This window comes from Gymnogyps californianus, chromosome 3 (assembly GCF_018139145.2).
Source record: "Gymnogyps californianus isolate 813 chromosome 3, ASM1813914v2, whole genome shotgun sequence".
In the NCBI taxonomy this organism is placed as follows: domain Eukaryota; kingdom Metazoa; phylum Chordata; class Aves; order Accipitriformes; family Cathartidae; genus Gymnogyps; species Gymnogyps californianus.
In genome coordinates, this window is record NC_059473.1 from 115,024,332 (window position 1) to 115,047,983 (window position 23,652).

The 23,652-nt window shown below is 42.0% G+C and overlaps 1 protein-coding gene across 3 annotated transcripts in view; it reads right to left on the minus strand.

Moving 5' to 3' along the window:
* CYRIA (CYFIP related Rac1 interactor A) overlaps positions 1-20,580 on the minus strand; it is a 58,553-nt gene extending 37,973 nt beyond the window's left edge. For 2 of the 3 annotated variants that reach the window (XM_050894081.1, XM_050894085.1), the window contains exons 1-3: positions 20,501-20,580; positions 2,915-2,965; positions 1,009-1,077 (exon numbers count right to left, since the gene is read on the minus strand). The gene's annotated coding sequence lies outside the window, so the exon portion shown is untranslated. Of the gene's footprint in view, positions 1-1,008; positions 1,078-2,914; positions 2,966-19,729; positions 19,875-20,500 lie in introns of those variants that run through there. The other variant, XM_050894082.1, reaches the window with a different exon arrangement.
* Positions 20,581-23,652: the final 3,072 nt, after the last annotated feature.

A 23,652-nucleotide genomic window follows, 5' to 3' on the forward strand; every position in this document is an offset into this window, starting at 1 on the left:
TCCCACAATAAAGAAAGATATTATTCCCTTTCAGATTTTAAGTGTTACGTGCTGCAACCGCCCAGCTCAACATGGCTGCTTCACGTTTCCCAGCAGTCCAGAAATGGCTGGCAAACAGCAGTGTCTTTGGGTCAGAACCACCAGCACTGGTGTATGCGACTTGTAGCCCTGGAGCCCCGGCGCAGTGCTGACCACAGCTCAGCCGCATATGAAGTGTGACACTGAGATCTCCCTTCTGTTCCCTATAATCTATGTGGTAAACACGAGTAGCCAAATTGGCACGACCTCTAGTATTTCACTAAGAAAAAGAAGGTAATCTTCAGTGACAAATTCTCTTGTAATTACATCTACAGATCAAAATCTTCTAGCTCTTCTCCATCACCCTCTGCCTCCTCCTCAGATATTGAAGTCTGCAGCTGTTCACAACCCCTTCGTAGTCTTCCTCATGTATCAAACCTTTTCTTGGAGCAGAGAGAAGCAAGAAGTTTAAAGCCAATAACACAATCTGTGCTGCATGTACTGGCACTGATTTCCTTGTGTCGACACCAGTACTTGTTTGAGTCCACAGCGAGCTGATGCAGAGGCCTAACTGACAGAAAAGTAATCCTCCAAGAAGACTTTGCAATCCGGTAGATTTTCAGCAGCAAATTCCCTAAATCAGCACATCCTGGACGAGTACAGGTGTTGACGCAAGAGAAGGGACAGACAGAACTGAACTACCACTTTGAATGGCAACAAGCTAATCAAACAACTATGCACCCGATCATGAAATTAAATCCCGTACATAGATAGACCATGCAGAGTTGCTGGTGTGGTTTCTCTCAGGGAATATAAAAAAATTAGGACAACTGAACTGTTGTTATTTAAAATCTCAAATAACACTGGTCTCATTCAACAAAGACGTAAACACTCTGTACAAAAGTCCAGCATATTGCACTCTTTAGCTTTCTCACAATTCATGTACAAAAGAAAGTGGGTACTTAACACAAACACTTGGTTATGTCTTACCTAGAAATACAGTGGTTCCAATTCACATTCAAAAATCCAAAGAGGTGATGCTAAACATTCAATGTCCGTCTGTCACGAAAAACATTCAAGATTATACTTGGGATCACTGTTCTTTGCCCTCTCTCAATTTTCAGACAAAACTTTCTAGTTTAAAAAGGAAATATCCATGGACAACGGAAATTATTCATTTCAAAGTGAAATTTGTAACATCCAAAAATTTTTGAAGTAATACCATTCAAAAATGCTGCTAGGTTGAAATGATCAGGTACTTAAACTAAATTTTATCCCATATAATTCTGCAGAACAGAATCAATTTAATTTGGATTTTATAACGAGCTGTTGCCAAGACTGGTACAGCCAAAGGAAAATAATGTTCACTGGTACTGGTATACATTATATTAAGAATTAAAAGAAATAAAAATGAAATAATGAAAATGCAAATACATTTCCAAAACATTTAGCAATTTCTTATAAAGGCTGTATTTATTTAAAACAATATTTACATTAAAAGAAGTCCGCTTAAAGCTGTTCTAAGTTCAGAAATGAAGTTGCCCATCTTTTGAAACTACTGAAATAAATAATGTAATTTAAATGCCTAACAGTGATCATTTCATTCTGCAAGTGTTGGGGGGGGGGGGGGGGAGGCTGAGAGAAAAACAAGGGCACCAGGTCCTTCATAAGGATCTGTAGGGACAGCTATTCTTATGTTACTTTTTCAACTCTCTAAATAAAATAACTTAGAGATGCAAGTTTGCTCCCAGAACAAAGGTGAAGTCAACTTAAGAAAAAGAAATCCGCTACAGAAAAGCTTGGAAGTGAACTTCCATTTCATCCATAACGTCAACAATGCTAATATAACTCCACAAACACTCTTCCCAAATATTCTGGTTCACTATCCTCACGACTACAGAAAAACAGAGGTCGAGTCATCAGGTCCATAAATCAGATGAATTAAGTTTTGGCCTTGAAAAACACATGGTTGTGTTTCTGCAGCTATATTTATAAATACATGACTAAAAGCTGGTTCTAATCTAATGATGTATTTTTATTCATTTAATTTCAAAATCATAAGAGTGCTTGATCACTGCCTAAAGAGGAATTATCTTTTGAAACTCAGGGTGGTGCGGTGCAGATTTTTTTTTTTCTTCTAAAAATATGTTCCTTACTGCAAATTATAACAATTCATTATAACAGCAGATTAAATTAAATCAGAATGTAACACTAATTTCCCAAGTAGAGCACCCACATAGGGAACTAATTAGGAATAGCTCCTCTGTGTAAACAAACCTTTGTACCAATTAGTAGCTGGTCAAGTCAGGGAACTCCCTTTCTCTAGGGGAAAAAAGTCTATTTTCAGCATTGCTTTATTTTGCTGCTGGCTGCAAATTCTCTCCAGTTCTGTAGCAATGGAGGGTGTTTAGAACTTATATTTCAGCGAGTTTGATGGGAACATGGTCAAGATTTGCGGGGGGGGGGGGGGGGGGAAGGCAGTAGAAGGCCTAAAAAAAAAAAAAAAATAAGAAAAAAAATCACAGAATTAGGACTTCAAAAGGGATGAGAACAAATCCCGTTCTCTGCCTAAGCCAATTCTGTCCCAAGGGTTTACACAGACCAGAACAATAATGCTGAAATGATTCAAAACAAACAGTGGAGTAAATGAAAAAAGTACATGGGAAGAAGAATTCTCAGTTGTTGTTCTATAATAAGAAAAGCAAACAAATAAAAACCTCAATGTAAGAACATTATGGCCAGATAGCATTTTGAAAGCATCAGTTGGGTGCAACAGTAAAACTACATAACAGGATGACATCCAAGGGAGGCTGAGTATTCATTTATCATTTATGATGTTCGAATCTGCTAGACAGCTGTTCTGTGCAAGACAGAAAGTACCGGAGTTGACTCTTACCTTGTTGAAGATGATCCAGAGCCTTCCCGATAATTAGATAGAGGCTGCAATCTGTGGATTTTAAAATTTGTTTAAAAGAATTGTTATTAATGAAACTTTTAATTACTAAATAAAAATCAGAAAAGTTACTTAAATGCCTTCAAAACATACTAATTTCCCTTTTTTTTTTTTAAAGCAATGAGTACTGCTGCAAGGTATCTTCTACTGTGTGTTATGGCCAGAGCAAAAGGTCAATTAATCTCACAGTATAGTGCATCAGGATAGTGCGCTACCGTTACCGTGTTTAGGACGCTTAGTTAACTCCAGAGAGTTATGCAGCTTACGTGGGAAAGAAGCCGGGAAGGAGGCATCAGAGAATGGGCAAAGCAGGAACACCTCAGGACAGGGAAAGGACTGAAAGCACCTCACAGAACCCAGAAAACCACCATTTCCTACGGAGCAGTGATGTAGTAAGAGAAAACTTCTGACCTTCCAGCCCTACTGGGTTGCAAAAACCAGCTCTAGATACCGTCGTTTTCTACAGCATTTACTGGTTGAAGATATATGAAAACATGACCCCTTCCCTCTTGACCCAACAACAACAAAAATGACAAGTCTGAAGGACTCAGGAACGCCAGCACTAATTAAATGAGCATCCTTGAGAAAGTTTCAAAGGGGTATCCCACTTATTGGACCATGTTAACTGCCAAGCTACTAAGCATTTAGGTATTTTCCAAGCTTCATGTAATTAAGGTTAACTGGAAAGAGTGGTTCAGCAACAATGCAGCAAGATTCATGTTAAACAGAAACCAAAGCAGATTTACTACCAAGAATGAGAGAAAGTGAAGGTGGTAGAACAGAATGGATGAAAATGATGAGAAAGGATTACAGGTGGAAAGAAGAGACTGGAAAGAACAGCAACGGAAACACTGCAGGTAAACAAAGAGGACTGTGAAATTTAGGAAAAAGGTGGAATTTAGCTTTGAAAGGGCAAGTCTAGCACAGACTACGCTGACATAACATCAGCTGGCTTTGGAGGAATGTCACAACATGAAAAAAGACCTGATGTCAGTTTGAGAAAGGGGAGGAAAGTATTTGTTAGCTAAATACCTTAAATATATTAATTAATCAATTAAGTATCTCTTACCAAAGCAGATACCTACAGAACTGTATTTATTTGAGCCATGACCTGATCCATTTATTTGATCCACTCCAGAAGGAGTTCATCAATGTGAAAAGTTCAGTTCCTAGTCACTGAAGCAACAGGTAACACAGTTCAATTGAATTCACGACCCATTATCACAAGAAAGAAAACATAAGTAAAAAGACCTTAGTAAGGGAAAAAAAGTACTAAATTTCCACTTCTTTCTGGAAGTATTAAATGGAAATATGACTACAAAGATCATAATTTGAGAGTGAACAACTACTTCATTCCCTTCAAATGCACAGGACCTATCTCATCAAATTCTACAGAAGTATTTGAACAGAAATGTGTTTCAGGAAAATTAATAATTATAGAACAAGACTTACAAGTTTAATTATGGTAAAAAATTGCCGGAAAACCTTAAACTGATTGCAAGTGGGACAGAAAAAAATCCAGGCTAAAACTCTATGGAATAAAAATAAAAGATTGCTGTAAGAAATGGAATAGCGTAAAAGTTGTGAAGTAGATGCAAGAACAGAAGATAAAATACATTTGATAGAAACTTTAGGATTTGTATATTGCAAAACAAGACAACTGGATTGCTTTAAAAAACTGTATGTTCATCAGAGCACATAAGCCTAGTGAGCTAATTAAAAATCTTGAGATCTAACATAGACCAAAAGAAAGGTCAATGAGAATTTTCTTGAATGATATTCGTAATTTCCATATTTTTATGTTAGACCAGTTTGTTCTGTTACATAACTTGGCCTATTTGGAGAAAATTAACAGTGCTGGCAACAATAAGCTCTCATGTAACAGGTGCAAAATACACTCACAAAAAGCTTACAGACTGGCTGGGAAGTAGACTATAGCACAGTTACTTTGGAAGTCAAAACACATTTTTATATAGAAAAACTAAATTTTGGAAACAAAAAACCAGCAACTATCAAGGAGTATCTCCTGTTCAGCTGAATCATGAAATTACAAAAACTTTGCAACTTATACAGAATAGCTATCCTAAGCACAACTTAAGTAGTAGCTAGCACTGAATTAGATTTTTAACAAAATATGCATTACATTCTGGAAGCCTGCTTTTTAACCTTTTTTGAAATTTATCCCAGATATCCAAATTTCTTTTCAGTCTAAAGCAAAAACAAACTAAAACAATCTCAAATAAGATGTAAAAACAAAGTCAGTCAAATTCATAGAGTTAATATGATGAACGGGTATGAAATGGGCATTAAAAAAAGACTACGAACAGAAGCCAGGAAGCACTTCTTGTTCTGCAAGCAATAACTGCGTGGAACAGGCTTCAAGGCAAGCTCATTGAGGTAAGACATTGGACTGAGAGAGATGCTGTCGAGTGGGAAAGCATGTGCTATGGGAGAGAAAGAGGATAAACTACTCTGACTGAAAGAGCTTCAAATTTCCAGTTTTGCATCTTTAAAAAGGAATATTCCTTTAAAAGTGGAGATAAACAGTCCAAGATTGATATCAGAGTCTTCCATAGGAAAGCTGGGGGGAATGAAGAGGGACAACACTTTAATATGTTTATAAAACAACTAAATAGCAGGATACTCCTTACAGCACTCTGACCTAAACACGGGGTGAAGAAACATGTTTATGAGCAACCGCTCTTCTCAGGAGAATTCGCAAGTCGGGAAGAAAGGAAAGTAATCATTTCTTAACCACCAGCATGATAAAAATGGACAAAAATAAACAGACACTCTGGAAACCTTAGCAAAAACCTTAATGCTGCTTTAAGGGAAGGATGTCAACAAGGAAGCAAACCATCACATATTGATGCAGAAGAGAAAATTCTCTTTTACTGTTTTGGTAACATCCAGTAAGTCAATTTATCCCTAGTTAAAATGCATTTATACAATGAAACACAGAAGTCAGTTCAGTACCCTCAGCGTAGTAGTCTGGGGGACCTGCTGGGAGTAAAGCTTATTATTCACCCAGGGATTTGAGCAGTCGTAGTCCACAACCAATTTGACTTAAGGCAAAACACAGCTGCTACTTTGAAAGTTTCCTGCTGTGTAAGAAATAATTAAGGCTGTATGATCAGTATTCAACAAAGCATAAATAACAAAGATGCTAAATTAATTCTACTTGCAAATAAAGAGTTAAGTGAAGTTGCATTACAGAATGGACTACATAATGTTGTAGTTCAAAGGCGAAACAGAAGAGTTAAATAAGATGAAGTGTGTGTCAGAGGCCAGACTCTGAATCCTAACTATGCAACCACAATATTATTTCATGTTTTAGGAGTCCTTTACTCAAAAAGTAGAAAGTATATGTTCCAAAATGAAGTGACAAATCTATATTTTGATTTCAGATATAAAAAATAAAAAAGGAGCAGCAGCAGAACACACTTATCAATGTATGTACTGAAAAAGCACAGGCTCATTAAAGCCTTTACTACCAAGCTGGTACTATTTAAATATTATGCAGAAGGATGCAAGAGATGTCGATGGCAATACAGGTAATTCAGGGCAGTTCATCCTTAGAGCATCCTGACCCAAGCTTCGATTCTCTCCCCACGCAACCCTCAAACCGCACTAGGAATTCCCAGGCCAGGAATGGCACTTGGCCCGTCACTGTCTGCGCGGGGACCGGGAGCAGTTGGACCCCTTCCAGGTGGAGGGATGTGTGGCCAGTTCACCAGGCAGCCTATGCCATCCCAACAGTTATTCCTCATCTCCTGTAGAAGAGAGGTGGTGAGACAGATGGAAGCGCTCCATGGACAACAGTCAACCTGTAAATTGTCCGTTGGACCAGACTCTGTTAAGTCATTAGGATGCTAATAGCTTTAACACTGCTTAAAGAAGGGAAAAAAAACCCACAACCCCACTCCCACCCCACCCTACAGTTTTCGCTAAATATAAAGTTAGACTTGCACCTCCTTGACAGAAGGCAATCAGACAATTAGAAGAGGGCTGAAACATCTGCTTGAGACAGGGATTCTCCAGGGAAAACCTAAAGATCATGTCAACTCAGGTTTGTGCTAGCAGGTTGTTACAGCTCCTTTAGTTAACAGAAGGCAAAGCTTAGGACAGGGATAAATTTTATACTCCTGCCAGGATATACATCCTCTGGTTGAGCACACTGTAGATGCCATCTGCTTACATTTAATTTATTCATTTTGATTTAAAATGCCAGGCTATAATTCTTCTTTTTTTTTTTTTGAACTAGCACTTTCAAGATGGCCAATTACACCTGTGTATTCCCTGGGGCTTTTCTTACAAAAACAATATGAAACTCAATTATTCTATGATTTTAAATTGCTCTGGATTATTTTTCCAGCTTTCCAGGCACAGCTTCTCACTTTCCAGTTTGATAGAATTTTTTCTCCTACCCTTCTAAGCACACAAAGATAATCCTGTCATTGCCTTCCGAAAGAAGCTGCTGAATCCCAGCTTCCTGGAAAGCAGGATCTGTGGCCACATATATGTCAGAAAATAAAACAGACCAGGGCACATAGCCACGCTCTGGGCTTGGAACCAGCGAGCATGGTACAGCTCATGGCTGTACAACTAAAATACTATCCCTCCAAAACAGCCTGGTCAGATCCAAACAGCCTTTTGGAAATGGTCCATCATCTCTCCTAATCCCAGAACTATTGTTGGGCATTATCTGGGAGAGTGTTAGCTGGCACAGGACAAAACTGTGTCACTAACAGTACTAAAAATGTAACAATACTGTTGCATGCCATATCCATTCCTTATTTAGTTCCTACTATAAACATGCATCATGATTATAGTACCCAGTTGCTTCTGGAGAACATCATTTTTAGAAGTTAATTCCATAAGTAGCCAATGCATTTCAGAATTAACAGGTCACCTTTTCCAGGCATTATAGCTTCTGGCTTTAATATCACATCCTCACCTAGGTGGTTGTTGCTTTCAATCCGAGAGAACAGAACCAAACAAACACGTAACAGTTGAGCATTTGTGTTTCCACATGTATTATATGCAGCACACATGGAAATTTGCACTCTCTAGGTTTTGGAGTTTTTTAATGTGTTCAGACAGACTGAAGATGAGCATCTGATTTCTTAATTTCAGCAAGCCTGGATTGCTACCAGTAGAACATTGGTCCTGACCGTTAGCTAGTATAAAGCAGGCATAGCTCTGCTGACAGCATCCCAATGCACAGCAGCTGAGACTCTGCTTCTCCAAACTTTACCCACATCGGGGTAGTGGGCAAGGAAGAAATTCACTTTACAAGATTAGCATTTCAGTAACAAATCTGTAGTTTTTTTTCAATAATTCACGAACTTATATATGTCTTCACAAATTTGTTTCTTTCTTCTAAGTCAGAAATCCCAACTTATTTACTTTAAAAAATTTCATGCAAACCTGAATCAAAAACATTTACCCTTATTTTGCACAAAATGAAACACAAGCAAGAAGTCTTCGTAAACACAACAGAGGCATATAAAAAATTTTCCAAAGGAAAACACAACTACCAAGGTGCAAATTTGGATGTAAATATTATACTTAGCAAGAATCACTGTGTTTAAAACTTTGTATAGATGTGATTATGCAGTGTCACAGGGTACTGAAAAATTACACTGACAGTACAAAAACATACACCCCTTTCACAACTGCTTACCTACAGATCATCTCACTATATGCTGCTCCATTCCCAACTCTGCTTACCTTAAAGTAGTCTTAAAAATGTAATGGTATTGTGTATTGGGTTTGCATGGCAAGGTTTTGGTAGTGGAGGGGGCTACAGGGGTTGCTTCTATGAGAAGATGACAGAAGCTTCCCCTATGTCCGATAAAGCCAATGCCAGCCAGCTCCAAGACGGACCCACCGCTGGCCAAGGCCGAGCCCATCAGTGATGGTGTAGCGCCTCTGGGATAACATATTTAAGAAGGGGGAAAAGTTACTGTGCAGCAGCAATTGCAGCTGGAGAGAGGACTGAGAATATGTCAGAGAAACAACTCTGCAGACACCAAGGTCAGTGAAGGAGGGGGAGGAGGTGCTCCAGGCGCTGGAGCAGAGATTCCCCTGTGGCCCATGGTGAAGACCATGGTGAGGCAGGCTGTCCCCCTGCAGCCCATGGAGGTCCACGGTGGAGCAGATATCCACCTGCAGCCCGTGGAGGACCCCAAGCTGGAGCAGGTGGATGCACCTGAAGGAGGCTGTGACTCTGTGGAGTGCCCATGCTGGAACAGATTTGCTGGCAGAAATTGCGACCCCACGGGGGACCCACGCTGGAGCAGTCTGTTCCTGAAGGACTGCACCCCATGGAAGGGACCCACACTGGAGCAGTTCATGAAGAACTGCAGCCCGTGGGAAGGACTCACGTTGGAGAAGTTCATGGAGGACTCTCTCCCATGGGAGGGACCCCATGCTGGACCAGGGGAAGAGTGTGAGGAGGAAGGAGCGGCAGAGACAACGTGTGATGAACTGACCACAACCCCCATTCCCCGTCCCCCTGCGCTGCTCGAGGGGAGGAGGTAGAGAAATCGGGAGTGAAGTTAAGCCCAGGAAGAAGGAAGGAGTGGGGGAAGGTGTTTTAAGATTTGTTTCTATTTCTCATTATCCTACTCTGATTTGATTGGCAATAAATTAAACTAATTTCACCAAGTCGAGTCTGTTTTGCCTGTGATGGTAATTGCTGAGTGATCTCTCCCTGTCCTTATCTCGACCCACGAGCCTTTCATTATATTTTCTCCCCTCTGTCCAGCTGAGGAGGGGAGTGATAGAGCAGCTTGGTGGGCACCTGGCATCCAGCCAAGGCCAACCCACCACAAGGCCAACCCACCACAGTATTGACAAAACTGCGTATTATTCTGTAAAACCTTGATGAACCATTTATAACTGTTGGAGTACTGGCTGCCAATCTGGTCCAGTGAGTCCACCTAATAACCATCTGCTCCAACCTAATAGTCCCAGATTATGAACTCCCACACCCTGATTTACCTGGGAATACTTTAATCATAGTGCCTTGAACTACAGGTACAATTTTTGTCTTTCAAAATGATGAAAAGATGACACATCTACCCCAACAGTGACATCAACACTCAACTAAAGACCATCACTCCAATTAACCAGAAAACTCACTTATCAGATCTTCCAAGAAAAACAACCAAAAACCTACAACACAACAAAAACCCTCCCACATAAGTGAAGTAACAAATATATTAAATCCCAGCGATAACAACACTGCTGGCATGAGACAGACATCTGTTTCTCACAGATCTTGGCCTACATCCTAGTTCTGATGTGGAAAAAAAATAATAAACCAGCTTGAAAGAAAAAGTGACTTTAGATCCAGAATTAGTATGGTCCTTTTGCTCTGTTCCCAGGATACCTACTAGAAAATGATGATGCTAGGAAATGACTGCTCATTACTAAGATCTTCATTTTCTCCAGCTCCCTTTGGACTCCTTGACAAAATGCTTCATTTCATAAGAAAGTAAATGTTTGGGTTGAAGATCTCCACTTTTCACAGTTGTCAAAGAAAAAAGTCTGGTTTCCACAGGTAGCTCCATTCTGCTGTGATTTCTAAAACATCTTGTGTTGGACTGAGCAAGAAGAGAGACAGCTGATTTACATGCCCCCATGTCAAATCATTTCACAGCATCAGTAAGTAAAGGGAACGTACAAGGCTGACTAAACCCAAGCCAATCAATACTGTGAATCATTGACTCAGAGATGGCTTTGAATGCACATGCAGGACATCAGCTGGCAGCATGGTTGAAGCTGACAGTTCAAGACCATCCTGGTGCTGGCTGCACACTCCGATGCTGAATCAGGAGCCCATCGAACACCATCTAGTAACCCATGCAGAAGCTGGGTGGAACTTACTTAGAGCTGTTACTTGCCTTCGCTCTATGGAGAAAATGTGACCCTCATCAGTGGGAGGGCTATGCTTTTTGTCAAAATACGTCAGTCAGGCAACTCTTGCTTTACCGTTCATTGAAAGACACTGTGAGACTGCAGAGCAAGTGGGCTCAAGGACTTCTCCTGTCATGGAATGGCACCAAGATGTCCAGATTTGATTTCTGGGCAAGTCTTCAGAGAATCACCTGAATAGCCTGCTTTCTGGAAAACTGGAGATGAAACTTTTTAACAGTGCAAAATTAAGCAATAAACTTAGGCACGCCTACCTACAGCCACTGGCACAAGATGGGAGAATACCACACACAGTCATTCTTTAACCACCAGCAGGAAAGTGTCTGCAGGTTTGGAGGACAGCCTAATCCCCAAGAACTGGGATATTTATCTTCTTTCCAAACTCATTTATATCCAACTTCCCTTCAGAATCTCTCATCCATACAGAAGAGAAAAAAAAAAAAAAAGATGTTATGAGAAGAATTAAATGTTTTACTTCAATGTCAGTTGAAGGAAATACTACCACATACTCTCTAGTAATATCACATTAAATACAGAAAGCAGAATGTCTTGTACCATGTGCAAGAAACAAAGCTACCTGAATACCCCCCCGCCCCGATCCTCATCTTGTGATTCTCTCTGAAGCGAGTCATATGGTAGCACTTTTCTCCTTTTATGGGCAAAAAAGGAGAAAGGAAGTCAGCACCCCGAGCGGGACTGCATTGCCACATGAATCGAGAAGCTCAGAGCTGTACTACTACTCACTCATGCCTACCTCAGTGCATTAAGAATATATACCCTGAGAGAGGATACCATGAATCAACTGCCATTTACTTAATGCATATATAATTACATGTCACCAAGTGTTTCACGCTGAACTCGTCACTAGAGAATGTATTAAAAACTAAAGGATAGAGGGCATGTAATATATTTGCATTTGCTTATCTACCACCTCCTTTCTTTGAGTGTCCTGTCAATAGCATGCAAACCTCTTCTTTGGGAAACAGCTGTAGTGATAGTATGACGCATAGCAGCAATTAAAATTATAGTACTTTCTGCTGCATGAATTTCCATGCGTGTCCGCCCCAGTGCCCACTACCCACACCCAGCTCAGTCCACCTTCCTCTTCTTCAGAAGCTCTACAAGACAGAGTCAGGGAAAGTTACTAATGATCTGACTTACCAAATTTGGCTTTTTTTGAGAGAACTGTGGAAATTTCATTAACTCAATGCTAGGGAAAGGTAAGTGACATACAGAACTCCCTATGTATCAGGCAAAAAAAGGAATGAAAGCCTTGTTGTTCTTTTATCAATAGAAAGAGAGAAATCATTGTTTATGCCTCAATAACAGATATTAGAGTTAAAAGCCTAAATCATGAGGACTCCTACCCATAAAAAGCTAAAGAATTGAGAAATTATAAGGAAATCCATCTCCTCTCCATGCACAGATGATGAGATCAAGAATTTCTAAGAACTCCCAACTCCTACCCAAGCACAGGCGACAGGGCGCATCAGCCAGACCACCATAGTGTACACACAGCCACCCACAGGACACCTGCACACATCTTCTGTGGAGTCAGGGAACATATTTGTCAGCCTTACAGGTACCCATCGTTGATTCAGAACCACCTTGCTTTCCCTCAGCTGTTTATGTGCAGTCATTCTGAGTTTTATTTGAATATTGCAGCTTAATATTTGACTGCTTTGCTTGGGAGTGATCCTGAAAACAACTGAATTTAATTACATGAGTTATGCTTGCTGTGTCACAGCCTACGCATCAGTTAAAATACAGATAAGCATTTCCAGAGTCAGAGTCTCTGTCCTTAAAAGTTGGTTGTTTGGTTTTTTTTTTAAGGAAGGAAACAGTCTCCCTGGTTATCAGATCATTATCAGGTCAGATCAGATGGCCAACACAGCAGAGTTCAGTAAGGAGTTTAAAATAATCCCATCATTTTTTGAAGTCTAACATTGCTCTTACACACAAAATGGAATTTGTTAAATACATGTATATATACATATTTCTTATTGTTAAAGATTACCATTCGCTCCTTGGAAGCTTTGAAGTGTTACCAGTGTGTATTTAATTCTCTTTTGACAAATGTTATTTCAGTATAAACATGGAATATTTCTTTAAAAAGTAGTATTTTAAACTGTAGGTGTCCCTTTGCCTTATGAATAAATTAGAAGACACTGAATAACAGCAACCGCAGAAGTACAAACACTTTATTACGATTGTGGTGACTCAGACTGCCAGGATTTGGCAGCCCACAGTGTTCCTCAGCAGCAGAACAAAAGAGGATTTTTTTGGCGGATTTACTTTTAGTTCAGTAAAGGACAACATGATACTGTCTGTGTCATAATGAATCAAAACCTCAGTAAAACAAAGGCGTAAGTAGTCAGACCCCAATCATTTTTTGTCTCGGTATAAAAATGGACAAGCAGATTATCTATACCTCTAAGGCCTCTAGTATGTGTGATCTCTCCCTGTCTTTTGGGAAAAAAAATAAAATAGAAGTAGTAAGATTATCTAGTTGCAGAAATACAAATCAGTTCTACAGGCAACATATTCGCAGAATATTTCAAGATCAGGAAATATTTTCTATTTTCCTCTTGAATACAAGAGATGCAAAATAGTAAGTGGATTTTTTAACACCTTCTCTAATTAAAAACATAAACCCTGTAGACCTAAGTACTGCACACTTAACAAAATCTCTCAAGTATTCAGAGCATGAAACACATTTTGAGAGAGACTCGTTTTCCAGCATCCCCATCATGATCTCATTTGGAACGGCAAACCGTCCCTGCAGTAATTGGTATTACAGAGTTCTGCTGCAGCACAGCCTTGTGAGAGGGTGAGGGAAGTGTTCCAGTCCTACAGGGCATTTATGCTTTAATAATAAAAACGTAGGAAAAACGGTTACAGAATATCAGCTCTCATTTCCTCTGCCACCATCAATTATTAGGGAGATGATTACAGACTTATTTCCAGAAGCTTCTGAAGATGCCAATGTCCGACATGAAATCTTTATCTGAAGGAGTCACCAACAGTCTACAGATGATCCTTGAAGCAAAACACTGTGCAATTACAAAGCAATACAGTACAAGGAGTCAGACCGTGTATATGTGGGCGGGAGAAAGTATAACTGAGACAAAATTAGACTGTTCCTGGAAATAAAACATAACAAATTTAACACTCTAGCCTTCTAAAATCTAAACAGGTTTTATTATAAATTTTTCATTTTATTGATTTCACAGATTAACAACCCCCTTCAAAAAATTAGGACCAGCAAATCATCTGTACCAAATACCACTGCACATCTCTCATGGAGGCTATTTAAACACAATTCTGGAATCAATTTACTGGAGATAAAATCATATGGATGAGTTACCAGAGAGAATTTTCCTTCTTCTCCAAAACCAATTCAGCTCCATAAGTGGCACTACCACTCAGCATTTCCGTACCAGCTAACAACCAACAGTAATGAATTTTTGCCCCACAGCTCCACACCACTATTAATATGCATGAGAGAAACCAGAAGATGAACTTTCTCCCCCTCTTCCCAGAAAGCCATTAACTCAAGCTAACCTTCCAGACTTAATCTGGGGCAGCTGCAAAATGAAAATTATAATGATCAGGCTAGGTAGCAAATACACTCGCAATAAAGAAAATAAAACAGAAAGCAGGTTTTCTTTGAAATGTCTTTGAAAAACAACAAAACAACCCCTTCCTCCCGCTTCTCAGTCTAACCACATTCAGACTAGACAACAATAGTCTTAGGACTCTACTGGGCTCAGTTCAGTTGCAGAGGCAAATAGTACCGAGCTGTCTTAAAATATCCCACCTTCCCAGTAGGTGCTAGTCCAAGCAGGACATGGGTCTTCTGGCCATCTTGCATCTGCTAGCCAAGCATAGATGCAGTGGATGTCGTAAAGCATCTGAGGAAGGACGAGATGCCTGTGCTGGACAACTGAATCAAACCAGGCTCAAATTGTGTTCTAACCCCAAAATAAAGACTTCCTCCTGAAGGAAACCTCAGTCTTGCCAAATTCTGGCCTTCACCCCCCAAAATCTACACTTTTCTTAGATTTACTAGTCCATATGAGACTAGAAGCACAAAATGGACTCACAGGAGAATTTTGAGCATGGCTACAATAAATTTGGGTATATAATGGAAATTAAGATAACTGGGATAGTAAGCACGAAGCCATCTAACCTAATAGGAGACAAAGTTGTGAAGGCTGTACCTTAAACACCACCTATCCTGGAAGCTCAAGAGGTACCTATGTTATTCAAAAGGGTTGTAAAACCCTCAGGCCTCCCCAGGAGCAAGACACAAAGTCATCCCTTTCACAAGCTGATGAGGAAAGGAGTCATGCAATTTTGAAGTTTCATATGAGGAGGCAGGAGCATGCCCCCAAGCACCACTGAGCAATTTAAAAGCATCAGGAAAGCAACCACAGAGGAAATAAAAGTGGGTGGTAGGCTCTTTCCAGGTTGAGAGGCTGGCTCACAACCACATCTCTGCATGCCAGGGTAGCGCCCTAACCCACAGACTATAGTCTGTCCTAGACTATTCCTGCTGAAGCTATGACATGGAAAAGTATTTACTGGATGAAAGAATGAAACACCCATAGAAACCAGATTTCCCTCACCTGAATGCCTTAATCACAGGGCAGGAGTCACTCTCCCTCTGGCCTAATTAATTCTTTTTTTCAGAGTAACACAGTTGCAGGTGAAATAAAGGACAGCTTATGACATGCTGCTTGTTGCACTCCCCTGGGAAGAGGGAGATGTGAGTTCAAGTTACTTCCAGCTGAAAAGGGGACAGAGAATCAAGCTTCACACTTCATGAGTAAGGGATGTAACTAACGCACCATCGAATATAAGGAGAAGAGGGAGAGAGAAACATCATTGCAAATGCTTCTTCCTCGAGTTTGAGTAAATAGCTTACACTTACTTACTTCTTAACAAAACAAGCTTTTCAAATCCTGAGGGAACATTCCCATCTCAGGATGCCAAAGGCATTTAGGCAGGAGAGAGATGCCACTCTCCAGAACAGTCACAGTGGTAACAGCTCTGGATGGATGCAGAAATGAAGCTCTGTGCACCTGATTTTCTTCACAGTAAAAAATACAGACAACAGTGTGCTTTCAGACATGAGTTTCAAGAACATCAACCTTAGCTTTGAGGCATCTAATTGTAAAATAGGCCACTCGAATAATTTATGAATTCAGGCTGTAATACAACAGGGAGAAGGATTTCCCCCCCAAAATCCCATAAATTATATATAAAAAAGCTTCTAACAACTACTTAAATTTTAAGTTAAACCTATGTATATCAGAGAGCTATAGGAGAGTACAGAATGGCTTTTATCTAAAATGTCAGTGTAAGTCTACACATCCCCTTTAAAAACACCAAACCATCTCCACAGTGTTATTAAACCGTGCGAACTCCAATGTCCAGCTATGACTAAGTCATCCAGAGCTCACCACAAACAAACAGGGGACCAAACTCAAGATCCCAGTATGCTCCATGCCATATTCTAGACATGACAACTCCCATGCCATACCGATGCTCTTCAACAGGTCTGAGGGACATACGTTCATGAATCACATTTATTAACTTAAGACTTTAATGAAACCAGACTAGCACTTGTGATTGATAGGCACACAACACCACAAGTTGCACTGCTACTAGAACTGTATGAAATTAAAATGAAAACTTGAACTTTTCACATTTTACAAACTTCACAGATTCCTTACACAGATTTACTTAAAAATAAGCCTCGGACTTACGCATTAGTTTCACCTTTTGCACTGCAGGTCATCCAAACCATGATGTTAAAAGTCAACCTGTCCGTTGCCACTATGAACAGCCCTACAGAAGTATTATCACGGACAGGAAAAAAAGGATAAAATGCACAAAGAAGTCCCATAGAGCACTGGTTTTGTAGTCTATTGACAAGTTCATAAATGAGACAAGAATATTTCAGCCGTTAGCATGCAAAAGTAACCATTCCTGAATTAAGGTAAGACTGACTGATATTTAACTTAATGTCAACATGAAGATACCAATCATGAAGTTATTTCTAAACATTTAAAATCCACAATACTAAATAAAAATCTTTCAAGCACCTGTGTGTCAGTGCTGCACTGGGTCATATCTGTCCTAAAAGGTATTTGTCCTATATCTATTACTGTTATTTTTCCTGTGGAAGCAACTACTGCTACCAGTTTAAATCAAGAACTTGTATCAAGCAGTATATAAACACAGAAAATAAGATATGTTTTTCATTTTAATTGGAATTGTGAATTGGAATTCTGTGAAAGTAGAAGAATGATAAATTCAGTACTTCACAAGAATTAGGACCTGTACATCTCACATCATTCACATCGCTCTCATCATCGCACTCACACAGGAGTGCATAGCAGCTTCTATTACAATTTTAATTTAAACAACAAAATTCAAATTTATGACTGCATTTTTTGCAACTCTCAAGCTGTCCCATATATTAAATATTTTAATTCATGCCTCTCAAACTGTTTTCTCTGATTTAATGTTACTGTTTTGCATTCCTACATAACATAAGTAGAAAGCACTCCTAAAAGAATGATTGATAATACTGAAACAGATCCAAATACATACTGAATTCAGTACAGAGGAAACACTAAGAGGTTTTGGCTCCTTCAAATCAACATATATTATTAGTATGCATATTCCTCTGTCCACTGATGTTATAGGTCACATTGACATACTCAGTTTGTCTCCAGGGATTTAATAGAAGAGCTAATGATGTCTGGATTACATACAGGCTTTGGATATAGAATAATATTTTTCTGTTTTGTATAAAATGTGAACTGAATGATCAAGTTCACGTGCTACTGCATGCATTATGCACCTACTGCTAAAGAATGCCAGTGATTCTACAAAACTCTTTTACAGTTTCTCTAAAAACTCTAATTAAAAGGGTATTTGGAAATACATATAAATATGATTGACTAAAGAGGTCTTATTTATAGTATCTGTACACCTATAAAATAGGATTTCTGTTAAAGTATGGGAATTGTTATTCATCTAAATAACATCTAGTATTTTTAACACAGATTTTAAGCTCTCATTTTGTATAACACATAACATGTGGAAATCTGCAACATACTGCACATGCAAATCCTCAATGTCTTTGTGAGAATACCATACTGCTGAGGACAAGATATTTCAGCCTGACAAAACAGTGTCAAAAAATGATGTCATGAAGACAAGCTAAGCACACTAACAATGAATTATCTTCCCAGCACTGTAAAATTCACTAATAGACTCACTATTATGGCGAAATGACATCTGCCGACAGTAACTATGCAGTAGTATCCAAGATGATCACCATTTTTCCTTTGTGAATTAACCAAATATTTTTTATTCTAATTACTGGCATACATTGTCTTTTTAATCACTTAGCGGCTTGTTTATTTTCTGTTTTTAATAAAGAACAGAAGTTCACGGAAAAAACGAAGCGTCACTGCAAAAATAGCACAGGAGGGTAGTGAAAAAGTACAGAGCAGGATACAATAAAATATTGGGCAGTCATTAAGAAACCATATAAAGAACGCAGAGAGCCTCGCTTATACTTGCCATAGTTGACATTTAAGCGAAACCTTAAAGACAAGATGATAGATTATACTATAGTGGTTCAAACTGAAGTTGAAGTATTTTATTCTTAGTTGCTACTTTATGCTTTTTATGAATTTAAGTGAAACCCTTCATGCTATTCCCATAATCTGTAATTTCATTTCACTAAAACATTTTTTTTAAGTCTACCTTAGGAAAGCTAAATTCATGAGTAGTAGGGCTTTATCATTAGTTTTTCATTCGGGCCTGGTGAGGTGGGGGGGTAGGGGTATTACAGGAAAGTAGAAAGGAGAATCAAACACGAGAAATTACAAAGTTTACTCCTTCAAAAAATAAAGAAGTACATTGCTGATGTATAAGTCTTCCTTACATGTTATAAAAATATAAAAGTTAGCATAACAGAGAAAAGGGAAGTATCAGCTTGGTTCTTCCCTGTGTAATATTAGTTGGGGTATTTTTGTAGAGCAGTGCTGAGCATGTGAAATTCTTTGCCCACAAGGCAACCTCACGTCACGACAGCATTTCATTCCAGATCTCCCCACCTAAGAGTTCACAGCCAAAGTCGTTTGCATTTTTTTCTGACCTTGCAGATGGTGAGAACAGGAGAAGCAAACCAAAAACATCCCTGTCCCCCTTAACTTACCCTTCTCCCCATACACATATAAACTGCCTTTAGGAGCTGGTAAACAAAAACAGCGCAAAGATGGGCTGTATGGCAATCAAAGACTACCAGGAACGGGCTGGAAACCAACCCACATCACCACCCTCGGCAAGTAATTAGCAACACCACTGAAAGCATGTGAAGTTGAGTCTTGCTGGGTTGCCAGCGAATTATGGAGCATTCGATTTTACACAGTGGCGTCATGTATTACCAAGACCTTAGCATAACGAAACCCAGATAAATGAAATTAAAGCTAAACGGTCTTGAAATTAAATTAGGGAAAAAAATAGTAATAGGAAGAATAGATGCAAGCGTGGTATCTGTTCACTGTAACACATCTCAACATGGACAGAGATTCAAACAACGAGATGAATGCAGTATTACAGATCGTGTTTTTCATCTCATGTCTAGGTACATCCCTCTGGAAACACCGCGTTTATAGCACCTTGCATCCAACCACCACCAGCAGCTGGAACAGAAAGTTTTCGGTATAATCAAAGTTGTCAGCTTAATCCCCCTTCCTCCCCCCACTACAGCACAGGCGTACTTACTCCAGCAAGGCACTACGACGTGTTGTTTGACTGATATCCTCGGCCAGTGTTAGAGTTAAGCCAGGCTTCCCTGGGCCCGGGTGCAGGCAGACAGGTCCCCGCACCGGCGCTGCTCTCCCCTGCAGCCGCGGTGGCTCCGGCATTCACCGGCCGGCAACGAAAACCCAGAGGTTTCCACCCTGGAGGGCCTGCGCCTGGGGGAAGCGTCTCCCCCGGCCGGGGCAAGGCCAACCGGGGAACCTCCGCGGGGGCCCGCACCGCAACCGACGCCTTTCCAAACGCAGCCGGTAGCCGAGGCGAAGCGAGCCCTCCCCAGCGCCCACCGCCCCGGTGCTACAGGAGCTGACAGCGGTCTGGGGCCGGCGCCTTCCCCGGCAACAGTTGGCTGCGTCCCCCGGCGTCCCCCCCGCCACCGCCTGTCCACCCCGGCCCCCGCCCCCAGGCCGCCCCCGCGGCGGCGGTGCGAGGGGCAGCGGCAGCCGCGCCGCCTACGGCCCGGGCCGGCCGGGGAGGGGTGACCCCGTACCAAGGAGCGGGCACAAAGGCGGCTGCGAGGGCTCAGCGCGGCGGAGGGGGCAGGGGGTCGAGGGGAGCCCTGCGGGCGGAGAAAGCCCAGGAGCCGCAGAGCCCCGTCCCCGCCCCGCTGCCGGCGGGGCTGATGCGGGGGGCGCTGCGGGAACGAGCGGCAGAGGCGGCTCAGCCCGCCCGCCCCCGCGCAGCCCCCGGGCGGGCGGCGGCACCCAGGCCCGCCGTGCCTTCCCCCCCGCTTACCTGGGCCGCCCCTCGCCGCTCGCCGCTGCAGGGGCCCTCGTCCATCCCCCGCGCCTCTCCCGCGCCTCAGAGACAGCCGGCGGCGCTGCGCTGCGCGGCGCGGCCCGGCCCGGCCCAGCGCGACGCTCGCAGGCCCGCCCCGCCGTGGCTGCGTGCGGCTCCCGCCGGCGGGCGGCCCCGGGCGGGCGAGCGGGCGCGGCTCCCTCGGACCCGCCTCCCGCCTCCCGCCGCCGCCGCGGGCTGACGCGGGGCGAGGCGACCTCCGCCGCCCGCGGGGGCAGGAGGGGGAGGAGGGGTCGGCGGGACAGTGGCGGGGGGGCGAGGGGAGGCGCGGCGGCGCGGCTCTGAACAGGGGGAACGGGGAGAAGAGGCGGCGGGGGAGGGGGGTCCCGCACCTCCGCACAGCCCTTAGGCGGGGACCCCCAGGCTCCCCAGCCCGGCGGGTGTGGGGGGGTCCGGGGTGTCTGCTTCGACATAAGGGCGGGGAAACGTGCGGCTGTAACCCGTGCTGCAACCCCCGCCCGGGGACATCGGCCCTGACCCAAATCCGCCCCGTTCCGCAGAGATCCCATCCCCTCTCCTCCCAGCTGGTGGGCTCTTTTTTGGAGGGAGCGGGGGCGGGACAGTGTGTGTGTGTAAATGCTGTAGTTCGGCGGGACTGCAAATACATTTTTTGCATTTCTGGCTTTGCAGAAGGCAGCGCTTCCTCAAGACGTCAAAACCAGTTCTGAGCCCATTCACAGCTCGTGAAAATACTTTGTACTTCCTCTTGCTGTTTTGAGGGTTAAATAAGGTTAAAGTTGCAAGAGTGGCTACACAGCGCTTGGTTTCCCCCTTCCCCAAAGCCAGTCTATGAGTCATTTACAGGAAGAAAGAAAGAAAGAAAAGAAAAAAGAGAAAAGCCTACAAGTAACAATATTGGAAGTACAGCATAGAAATATCTGGTTATCTGTTCATACCAGGGTTTTGCTTGCCAAGCTCTTTAAATGTGAGAAGCCATGATGGTGACCACAAAGCCATTACAGCACTGTGCCAGTGAACCTGAGAGTTCACAGCTGCGTTCTGCCTGGGGCAGATGCTGCAAAGAAAGAGCCTGTGCGCACCGAGAGGTGTGATTCTCATGAATAAGGCAAGTTTTGAAGTGCTGTGAAGCCGAGCGGTTTGGTAGAGATGCGAGGACGTAGGGTGTGCTGGTGACTTGACCCTCTGGCCTGTCACTCCCACTGAGCAAGCATCCCAGAGCAGCATCACTTACATGCTTTAACTCGTTGCCTTTACCCAGGCTGTATCCAGATGTCCTTGAATTGTTCTTCTTTGGTCTGAAAATTCCAAATTTTCTAGTTAGAAAATAATTTGAGTGACATACTTAGTCTATTAAAAGGCTTGGTGTCTGCAGCACATATTTAATATAGCTACCCTTACAGCACCCAGCTTAGTAGAACACTAAGCTGCTGGCTTGCATTTTTTATCCACAAGTCTCAAAGTACCTTTTAAAAGAAGTAAATAGCATTGCTCCACTTTGAAGCGGGAGGAACAGTCACATGGAAAACTTGAACCAGGAGAGAGAACTGAACCTCAGATTCCCAGCTAGCAGCTTAATGTCCCCTTTTACTTACTTTTCTGGGGCATGCCTTCTGACTGCTGTATAACGGACATATCTTTATCTGGATGCTTTTACAAAAGAAGAGGCAGCTGTCACCCACCATTTGGAAATATTCTGACTCTATTAGTGCATGTTATGCACGCTCTCGGATTGTCTGCACTGAATGCATCAGGGACTTAGCCAGAAGAACATTTTGATTCTGGATACGGATAGTATTTAGGAGTTAGAAAAGTCCAACTTTTAAATCCTGCCAAAACAAAGGGACTGTTACATATTGATGCAATGAACTGTAGAACACCTACATAGCTTTAGCGTCACATACTGCCATAAGACTGCAGTTGAACAGCCTGTAGGGGGAATGGCAGGCGAGTGACAAATTTTAGATTCTCAGCTTTGGACAATGACGTTAGAGACCAGGAAATAATTGTTTAACCGGCTACTTGCGTATTAGCCAAGCCACAGTAACTGCCTGTGCGAAACTGTTATCCCAGTGCTGGTGTGAGACAAATTCAGTTTGAGGCACATCGGTAGGGTTCAGATTCTTCAATAAAGTCATCTCTTATCACTTGGGCTCTGAGAGGGATCTCATGTAGCGCCCAGTCTTTGCTTTGAAGAGGCGCAGGATTCCCATAAAGTTCTGTCTGATCTCTACCAGCCCCATCCCAGTACCTCAAACACCCTAAACTTTCTCAGATGAAAGGATGTGCTTGCATTTACACAGGTGAGTTGTGCCTCTAAATTTAGGTATAGAGACACCTGCACGTTCTTAGACATTAATGAGGTGTCTAATCTCCCATTACAGTCAGTAGTAGGGTCCAGGTCTGGTGCTTTCATATGGTTGTCTCACACATCACAAGAAGCAGGTAGGTGCCTACAATCAGTTCTCTGATGAGCAACGCAATGGACCAGCCACTAAGAGGCTGTGTTATCACAGCTCAAAGCTACCCAGGCTCTGTTGACCCAGGTCCTGATCCACGGGTGGCATAAGCAGAAACATTCAAGGCTTTTTAAGATCTTTGGGTATCTTGCCTTGTTTTCTACTGCTCTTCCAGAAGCATCAGATGTCCTGTAGGTCCTGTGACCCATAGAGGTAGCCAGGTAGCTCAGAATGCCCATTGCTACACAAGCGAATCTGTCTTCACTACAGTGGAAACTTAGACACCTGCACACAGACATCTAAAATTTAGCAGTCTAAATCTCACACTGAATCCCATCCAAACTGATTTGCAATCTTAAATCTCAGGGGAATTTAACACATTGTATTTCACAGTATGACAACGTATACACAACCAGTTGCCATGGCTCAACTAGGACATAGCAGCGTAGCAGCAATCTCCCTGTTTTTTTAGATGCTGGCCTTATAACATCTGCTGTAATTTGATTGGTGACATAGAGGTTTGTTTTTTTTTAACAGGAATGATTCATGAAGCCATCTACAGTGTTGGCAAATACTTGAATTTTTATCTACCTGGAACAGTGTTGTCTAGTCTTTTGTAGAGTATGGTGCCTTGCAAGTCTTGAAACTCATGGCTTTATGCAGAGTTGCACC